Here is a 9,724-nt window from a genome sequence, read left to right as displayed (position 1 = left end):
TTATTTTTTATAGTGTGTATAAAACACAATGGTGCCATGTGCTGACATGAAGCTGTCATATAGCTTTCATGACCACCAGGCAGCAGAACTGGAACCATGACAAGCTCACAGCTACACATCTGGAAATGCGGTTCTATAGCATGGCCCTGAATAATATCCTACAAGAGCCTTAAGAAGTGTATTGCTGGAGGCAAATGATTAACTGTAGGTCATAATTGTCTTACAGATACGTAACTTTTCAAGAAATGGATCAGCGTTATTACTTAACTTAATTACATTTAAGTGTATGCCGACTAAAAAAGTGAGCCACATTGCCGAAGAAAAGTTAATTTAAAAATAAAAAAAATATATAGTGAAATGCATATAAACAAGAAGTAAGGCCTAGAAAAATGGGGTTGATGAATATGTCGTCATACCTGTGCTTTGCTTCTCTGAGGATATCAAAGGAGTCTCTCACTGCTTACAGGGCAGGTTGGGTGGGTATCAACTGAACAGGACAGAAGGATTTGTTTCTGTTTGATAAGATAGTCCTTCTACTCTTGTGCGTATGGAACTTGAGGCTTGTCGTCAATAAGAGAGGGTGACTCTCCGATGAGCAATCAAGGTTACTGGTCAGGCGGTCGTGATCACTGCTGTCAGATTGATGACAGAATCTTGGTCTCTTCTGAGGAAAGTTACTTCAGATGACTGGAAAGTTATAATGTGTGACTGAAAAGTAAAGATGCGAGAAGAGTTAGAAGCTCAGGTGAAGAGTTCAGGAAGGTCAATCATCTTTGCCTTGGGCAGTAGGATGCACTCTGCCACTTGAGTTCAAGTTCACACAGGTCTCTGGTCTCAGGCGTGGACAGCGACAAGCCTCTCCGCTGGGCTGGGTGGCAGTGACAGTGGCAGCTGGGTTACCAAGGCTGGCGGAGCTTTTACTCTCTCCTTCTCCAAGAAGCAGTAGAGTGTTCTGTACTTGTTGGTTCACTTTGTGATGCTCTCTCTGTCTCCCACTGGATCACTCTCAGGCCAGTGGCAGAGTGTTGAGGGCTCCTTGTTGAAAAGGAAGTCTGCAGCTCATCTGCTGATGGTAGATGGTGGTTGGTCCTTGGCGGCTAGACGGCTGGAAACAAAGACAGACTGACGGAAAGGCTCTGGAGCTACAGAGCGTTGGAGAGTGTGTGTGTGTTAGAGAGAGAGAGAGTAAGAGTGTATGAGTGTGTGTGTCCTCCTTAGGCATGGGTTCCTGGCTGACAAGAAGCAGCAGATGTCCCTAGGCAGCAGTCACACGGCCAACAGAGGAACAGCCCCACCAGTGGGGCACTGTAAGAAGCACACACACACAACACACACACTCTCCCAAACACACACATAAACACACATTCACTCAAACACACACACACATGCACACACTCTTTCTCTCCCTACACACACACACACAAACACACACACTCATACACACACAACTTCTCCTCCCATAGCTCCTTTCTGCCCCCCTGTCCTCCCTCCTTCCCCCTTCTCCTCCTCCTCTCCTCCCTCTCTGCTTTCCTTTCTCTCCCCTCACAATGCCGCGGCTGCCGGTATGCCCGCCCGCACGCCTCTCTATTTTAGTGTGGAGAGTATCTCCCCATCAGAGGAGGGAAGTGGGATTGTGTTCAGAAACAATGAGGAGGTCCACACAGGCCCCCCTGAGAAGAACCATGCTCGCAAACACACACACACACACACACACACACACACACACACACACACACACACACACACACACACAAGTAACTTGTTTAACATACATATCAGATAAGCTTATACACACTGGTACACAACACACACATGCATACACACACTGGTCACACACAAACATAAACAAATATACTGTATATATATATATTCACAGTATATTTATACTGTATATATATATACAAACAACTTCCACTACACAAACCCCAGTACATACAGAAACACAGAAGCATATACACATGCATGACAGAGAAGCACAGAAAGAGAGGCAGTAAAAGTTGTGAATCACATTTTTTTTAAACAAGATGAAATTGATATCTAACATAGAGACACAGAGACAGAGAGAGAGAGAGAGAGAGAGAGAGAGAGAGAGAGAGAGAGAGAGAGAGAGAGAGAGAGAGAGAGAGAGAAAGAGACGACATGGACTTTCTGAGCCCTAGGGGCCACAGCTAGAACTGGGTATGGAACACTCAATGGGTGCACCACAGTTGATGATGATGGTGTGTGTGTGTGTGTGTGTTGCACATGGTGGTATAGATGTCCATATTCTCTCTCTCTCTCTCTCTCTCCCTCTCTCTGCAAGCGTGTGTGTGTGTGTGTGTGTGTGTCCATGTGTTTTTGGGCCACTTCAGTGCTAGCGGAACCCTCTTATGGGTGTGGTAAGTGACCAGGAGGGTTGTGGTCCAGTAAGAAATGGATACAGCTTATATGTATGAACTATTAGAGTGGTCAGGGGATTTGGAGAGGGTGGATATGGGTTATGGGTGGGGGTGTAATGCTTGTGAAATGGGCACAACAATCTATTTATAGCCATTTATTCTTATATAGATTGTTGTACACTCTTCCACCATTTCAGTCTATAAAAGAAAAAAAAAACTTTAGTCAAAATGACAACAATTACAACAGCTCTTCGAGGGTGTAGTTTTCCATACCTTTGATGACTGTGATGTACGTACTTTGAATCAAACGTGACAGAGAGAACACTAAGCAGATGGAATGAATGAAGGCAAGAAAGAGAGTGAGAGAGAGAGGGAGGAAAAGAGTGGGACAATGAAAAGCAAACATCCATTAATATGGCACTTCCAGTGCCATTAAACTGCCAGACACATTTGGGCACTAACATGCACGTCTAGTCCTGACTCTCCAGTCTGAGACTCTTCTGGAACATATACATGACAAACTGTCAAGCTTTTTTGGATATTTCTGCACTGTATCTCTTTCTTTGCATCCTGTAAAAACCACAATTTGTGGTAACACTTTACTTGAAGGTACCTACATAAGAATGACATGACACTGTCATAACCTTAAAAACCCCAACCCTAACTTGTCATGACAAAAGCCGAATGACACTTATGACTTGTTTATAATGTTTATGACACATTCATGACACTGTCATGTAAACCCAGTTTGTTAATGCATATTCCTTCTCCAAAAGCTTTTTCTCTCGAAGTGCTTGGCAAATATTTTCTCTCACTCTTTAGCGCCCCCTCCCTGTGTAAAGTGCAGGTCATCATGACCGTGGATTGATACAACTCACATTCTTACACAGCCATAAAATACAAACAACACACTTGGTGCTGATATGACACATTATAAAAACAATTAAAGAAAGAAGTAGGTATATGTTTTTATAAGGACTAGCATCGGCCATCTGAAATTAAATTAAATGAAAAATCTGAAATAAAATCACACACAGACGGTCTTTATTTGTCTTTAAAAACCACACATTTGCTATTAAAATGTTATCATCCAAGCTCATATGTAAACAACCAGAGGTTAGGACCTTTTGATTGCATTTGTTTGTGTGTGTATATGTGTTTATGTGTGTGTGTGTGTGTGTGTGTGTGTGTGTGTGTGTGTGTGTGTGTGTGTGTGTGTGTGTGTGTGTGTGTGTGTGTGTGTGTGTGTGTGTGTGTGCATGTCTGTGCATGTGTGTGCATAATTGTGTATCTAGTTGTTTGGAGCTGGGTTCTGCCATGTCACACCTCCTAAGCTGCTCATGGAAGCACTGATTAAATGCCTCCACCTTTTTTGGTTTCAATGTGTGTGTGTGTGTGTGTGTGTGTGTGTGTGTGTGTGTGTGTGTGTGTGTGTGTGTGTCTGTCTCTGCCTGTCTGTGTATGCGCAAGAGAGAGAGATGTAGTACTTAGGGTAACAGCACAAAGTTGTTTTCATACACCTCTTTTGATTTTGTGTGTGTGTGTGTGTGTGTGTGTGTGTGTGTGTGTGTGTGTGTGTGTGCATGTGTGTGTGTACACGCATGTGTACGTATGTGTGTTTGTGTGTGTGTGTGTGCACATGTGTGTGTGTGCACTTATTTGTGTGCGTACGTGTGTGTGTGCGTATGTGTGTGTACTGTAGGTGTGTGTGTGTGTGTGTGTGTGTGTGTGTGTGTGTGTGTGTGTGTGTGTGTGTGTGTGTGTGTGTGTGTGTGTGTGTGTGTGAGTGTGTCTTCGCAGCACCACAGCCTCTCCTTTAGGACACCTAAAATGGTTGTGAGGGAGCGGGCAGCGGCGGCGGTGCCAAGGCCAGCTGGTGATGATCTGTGTCGCCACCCAGCTGCAGGCATGTGTGCCCTCTTAGAGGGTCGAGTGGGAGCAGCCCACCGCATGGACCCCCGCACAGCACAGGCGTTGGAGTGGGGTGTCACTGATACAGAGAGATGAGCAACAGAGTGTGTATGTGAGTGTGTACAGGTATGAGTGTGTGTGAGTGTGTATATGGGTTTGTATGCATGTGTGTGTGTGTGTGTGTGTGTGTGTGTGTGTGTGTATGTATAGGTGAGTTTGTGTGTGCGTGTGTGTGTGTGTGTGTGTGTGTGTGTGTGTGTGTGTGTGAGTGTGTGTGTGTGTGTGTGTGTGTGAGTGTGTGTGTGTGTGTGTGTGTGTGTGTGTGTGTGTGTGTGTGTGTGTGCAAGGCTGTTCTTGTACTCCCCTGTGTTGTTATGTGAGTGTTGACAAATTGCTGTTTTCATTTCTCATATTGTATGTTGGATGAGGGCACTGAAAAGCCCAAAGTAAACACAGGGCCTCCCCCTTCATGACCAGAGGTGGGTGCAGGCCACAGATGACCCCTCGCCTCGTCCTCTGGCCGTCTGCATCTCCCGTCGGCGCTCCAGGTCACCGCACTCTTTCTTTTCCATCTCACCCTTCTCTTTTCATGCCCCGTCCAGAACAATGCGGGCAAGGACATTGGCTCTCGCCACTCAGCGAAAGGCTTTATCACCGCCGTCTGCTCCATCACAAAAGATGTGCTGATATGTCTGAGGGCGGCCGCTTCTCAGAACTGACATCTGAGCTCAGCACTAAGATGAGACAGACAGACACCCGAGAGTGTGAAATCATCAGCAAGTGCCACATTTACCCATTTATCTGCACAAGAAGAAAATAAGACTTAGGCCTTCCTGTAAATGCAGACAATTCATATGTATCTAAAACTTAACCCTCTAATAGAATTCTAAAATACTGCTGCTGTTTCCTGAGAAAAATAAAGAAATTCCCATTTTTTTGTTATCCTGCCAAAAAAGTAGGCCTAGTTATATCAAGAAAGCAAAGCAATTTTAATTTGATATCAAATATGTAAGTGGTAGTGTGTTTATTGCCTAATGTGAATAGTAGGCCTAAGTTACTCAGTCTTTCAGTCTGTCACTAGCCCAAAGTTATAAAAATGGTTCACACCAGGTCTGTATTTGTAGCTGGGAAATGAGATACTATATGAGGACTGATTTCATTTAATTGAAATACGCAGGTTGTTGGCCCTTGCAGCTCAAGAATGATGAGAATACGAACTAATGTTAGCAGAGAAGTATAGCACATGAAACCATGACTCATATGACCACCAACAACAGGGACTGTTAAAGCTGACATGGATTTAATTTTTTTACATACACCATGTGATATAATTGATCTGAACCTGTTGCACTCTTTCACTAACCATCAACTTGTCTTAACATTCCGCGCCTCAGACTGACATTTGGTTACCTCAGTGAAGGTAGTAAATTATGGGGCAATCTCTTGTAATCACAAATGAGATGATGAGACATTACTTATATAAAATACTTTTTTCTGACATCATTTAACAGAAAACACAGCAGATCTCCCTCGTTGTTGTTACTAGTTAACATTAATAACTCTCTCGGTAACACTTTCTATGAAGGTTGTATTTATAGCGCCCTATGAATGCATTCATAATGTTTTATAAGGTGTCTATAAAGCATTGTAATGCTCATTATTACCATCTATATGTATTCACAAGTCGTCATAACCAACTTCATGATGCATTATGACAGCTAATTATGAATGATTATAATTTTAATCTGAATAATGCATTATAAATATGTCAAGATCTGCCTACTCACTTGTCACTTTTATGATGCATCATAACTACTTTGCTTTGCGAAATGCATATAGTGATGCATAAAGAGTTTTGACTTCTACTGTAGTCCTATATATATATATATATCTATAGCTATAAGTATATGTAATAAAGTTATAATAATTTATACATCTCCGTACAGCACACAATTATAAACAGCTATGCGATATCATAAGTGTTATTTGTCAGCTCTAAGTAAAGTGACAAGAATATGACCCTATTATTAACAGATATAAGTTCACTGAGTAATTAAAGGGTGCAATGAACTAAGTACCGAGTCTAGCATCTTTACACAATATTATAAATTACTAGTATGTTAATGTCATAGGTGTTATTTGTCAGCTTTAGGTAAAGTAGAGCAAATGAGGTGTTGTTATAAATAGATATAAGGTTATTATAAACAAATATGAGGCACAATGAAATGAGAGCCTGGACAGTTAAGACAAAAGGAATGCATTTAGTTCACTTTATTTTCATTTAAACCAACACACATAATCAGACTGATTATCAATGCTCTGAGCACATTACACAAACACAAGCCAAAAAAGTGGCACGGCATGGTCCTATATTTTGTGGTGGTGGTTATTATTGGAATAAAACTCACAATGCCACTGAAATCTATCTTGGGTCATTATGAAAGATTGTTCGAATCAAAATAGACCTTTGGTTTAAATGAAAATAAAGTGGACTAAATGCATTCCTTTTGTTTTTACTGTCCAGGCTCTCATTTCATTGTAGGATAATAGGGTCACATTCTTGTCACTTTACTTAGAGCTGACAAATAACACTTATGATATTGCATGGGAGATGTATAAATTATTATAACTTTATTACATATACTTATAGCTATAGATATATAGGACTACAGTAGAAGTCAAAACTCTTTATGCATCACTATACGCATTTCGCAAAGCAAAGTAGTTATGATGCATCATAAAACTGACAAGTGAGTAGGCAGATCTTGACATATTTATAATGCATTATTCAGATTAAAATTATAATCATTCCTAATTAGCTGTCATAATGCATCATGAAGTTGGTTATGACGACTTGTGAATACATATAGATGGTAATAATGAGCATTACAATGGTTTACAGACACCTTATAAAACATTATGAATGCATTCATAGGGCGTTATAAATACAACCTTCATAGAAAGTGTTCAGTGAGAATAAACAGCCACCTCGTAGTCTGCAATGACTGTCTGTTAGTGGGGTATCGATAATATAAGCTGTACTGAACATGCCAGAAAGAACTAATGTTAACATTGTGTGTTAACATACAGTATATCTGACTTATTGTTTTGACTTTGTATGTCATTTGTGTGCTCTGCATCCTGATATTGCAAAAAGTTACACTTCATTTGGAAAATGTGTTTCTTTAATTCCTTAGTTAGTCCCTTGCTCAACAAGTTCCTAATAGTTAAAAAAACACTGATCATTAGTAACAATTCTCATTGTGTATTGTTTATAACTTAATTCATACTGTATTTTCAGCACTATAAAAAAACATACTTAACCTTAATAGCCTTAAGTTTTTAATATTGATTAAAATCTCTCATGGTTACTGGAATTACTTCACTTTGTTGGGGCCTGCATTACTCATTTCCATCCTATTCAAAGGCTCTCAACACAGGTTTCAGGCACCCCATAGCCATGCTTCAACTCATGGATGACTCAACATGTCAACATGCATGTACCCTAAACAAACTCAGGCCTCATGGTAAACAACACAATGTGAAAAGTATAGATCACGTAGATAGCATTCGTTGTTTCTAATTAGTCATTTGAATTGTTATTACTTGCTTTAAAGGTCTGGTGAAAGAAGTCTCTGTGACTCACTGCCCTGGACTGCTGTTGAAATAGCTTGAGGGACACTACAGTGCATTTGACGTAGCACACGACTGGACAGAAAGACAGTGATCCTTCAAGCTGAATTAGGGAAGGCTGTCAGGGCAAGAGGTCAGCCTTACTCTCTCTATGAGCAAGTACTGAAATTATTCATCCAAATATCACGCTTGCCTGTACCAGTTCAAATAAGGTTTCAAAGTTATGATAGAGTCCATTTGTGTGAAATTTGTATTGTATCTGTATTGTGGTTATTCTGCATGAATTGCAAATAGTTTCTTTGAGTAAATACACTTTACAAACTTAAATCTTACAAATACTAATTTGCTAATATTTTTTATGAAAGACTTCCTGTTTTGGTTGAATGCTCCTCTTGGGCGAGCCACGAGACTTTCAAGAGTCCGACTTCTGGCAGATGTCCTGGCAGAACAGACAGAGGCGGTGGTATTTTTGTAATTGCAGGCCTCGTGGTCTGATGCAGACCATAAGATAAGACGACCAGAGTGTGAAACGAAACATTGAGGTCCTCATCACACCCTATTTTTAAAAGAGGGACCTGCCAGTGCAAACCGTAACAACACCTACAGAGATGTGTGTGTGTGTGTGTGTGTGTGTGTGTGTGTGTGTGTGCGTGTGTGTGTGTGCACATGTGTGTGTACCAGAGTGAGACCTTTGTGACGTTGGGTCAGTTATTTTAAAATCTCTCAGGCCACAGAACTGAGACTACAGTGTCTTCGTTTGTGTTGTCTCTCATCTAATTTAGAGTAGTCTCCTATGTGTCTTTACCCATCTAATTGCACAGGAAGAGTACCACAACAAATTAACCATATGAACACGCTTAGATTTAACATATCCATGGGTATACTTGGAAAGACATTCGGCCCTGGACTAACCAGGCCAGCCAATTTACGCCCAGATGCAGTTGCCCACAAGGATTTGACCCTGTATAGCAGATGACCAGGGCACCACTGTCTATATCAGAATCCGTATGCTTTCTTGCCAATTATATTGACACATTGAATTTGTCTCCAGCTGTTGGTGTCTCTCTAGTAGTTCGGAATAAATACACAACAAACAAACATACAGATAAACAAAGAAATAAACAAGACATAATACTTAAGTAATATCCGTTGACATTAATGCAACAACTCAATTCCCAGCTGTGCCTGTCTTGAAGAGTAGTCATAACAAGACTGGATGCTCTGTACTAGGATGGGGCTGAAGGTCACTACAAGTCACTTGCTTGACACTGTTGTCCAGTTGAGCGGATTGTGTGGTTCTGTCCTGTTATTTTGATGGTACCTGGATCACCAAAACAGTTAGAACAGAATTAGATACCCATGTAATGTCCTAGGAAATGTCCCACATTATTATCACAAATTATTTATGAAGTGAACGTAAATACAGACAGCAGAGGAAGTGGAGGGAGTGGGGGAATTTATGTTGTGGCGAAAAAAGTGGCAGGTCTCACATTTTGCGTCGAAGCCCGTGGGGAAAAGGAAATCCTGTGCAGAAAACCTGGAGCCAAAAACTTGCCCTACAAGAGCAGGCCAAACATTGTCCCGCATGGATGAGGCAGGAGAATGAGAAGCATTGACCAGACGTGCCACGCTGCTTGTCCTGGCGCCCGGTGACTGAGACTGGCATTTCTCATCCGGGCGAGGCTGCTTTCCCACACAGCATGAAGTGCCTCTGCAATCTTCTTTGACAGGAGACATGACACTTCGAGCCTTGGTGGTGTTAAAGGAACAGCATGGAAAGAACTACCAGACATGCAGATGTT

The 9,724-nt window shown here is 41.4% G+C and overlaps 1 protein-coding gene across 1 annotated transcript in view; it reads right to left on the bottom strand.

Moving 5' to 3' along the window:
• The window catches only part of gja5b (gap junction protein, alpha 5b), a 13,526-nt gene extending 12,019 nt beyond the window's left edge, over nucleotides 1-1,507 (bottom strand). The window contains exon 1 of the mRNA XM_076303661.1: nucleotides 417-1,507. The gene's annotated coding sequence lies outside the window, so the exon portion shown is untranslated. The remainder of the gene's footprint in view (nucleotides 1-416) is intronic.
• Between the last annotated feature and the right edge of the window lie 8,217 nt (nucleotides 1,508-9,724).

This window comes from Alosa pseudoharengus, unplaced genomic scaffold (assembly GCF_046254945.1).
Source record: "Alosa pseudoharengus isolate Yale_2024_CS ecotype anadromous, Long Island Sound unplaced genomic scaffold, YU_APseudo_1.1 YU_APseudo_1.1_scf_24, whole genome shotgun sequence".
Lineage (NCBI taxonomy): Eukaryota > Metazoa > Chordata > Actinopteri > Clupeiformes > Clupeidae > Alosa > Alosa pseudoharengus.
Note: the sequence above shows the minus strand (reverse complement) of the source record. Positions and strands in the feature narration are given on the sequence as shown.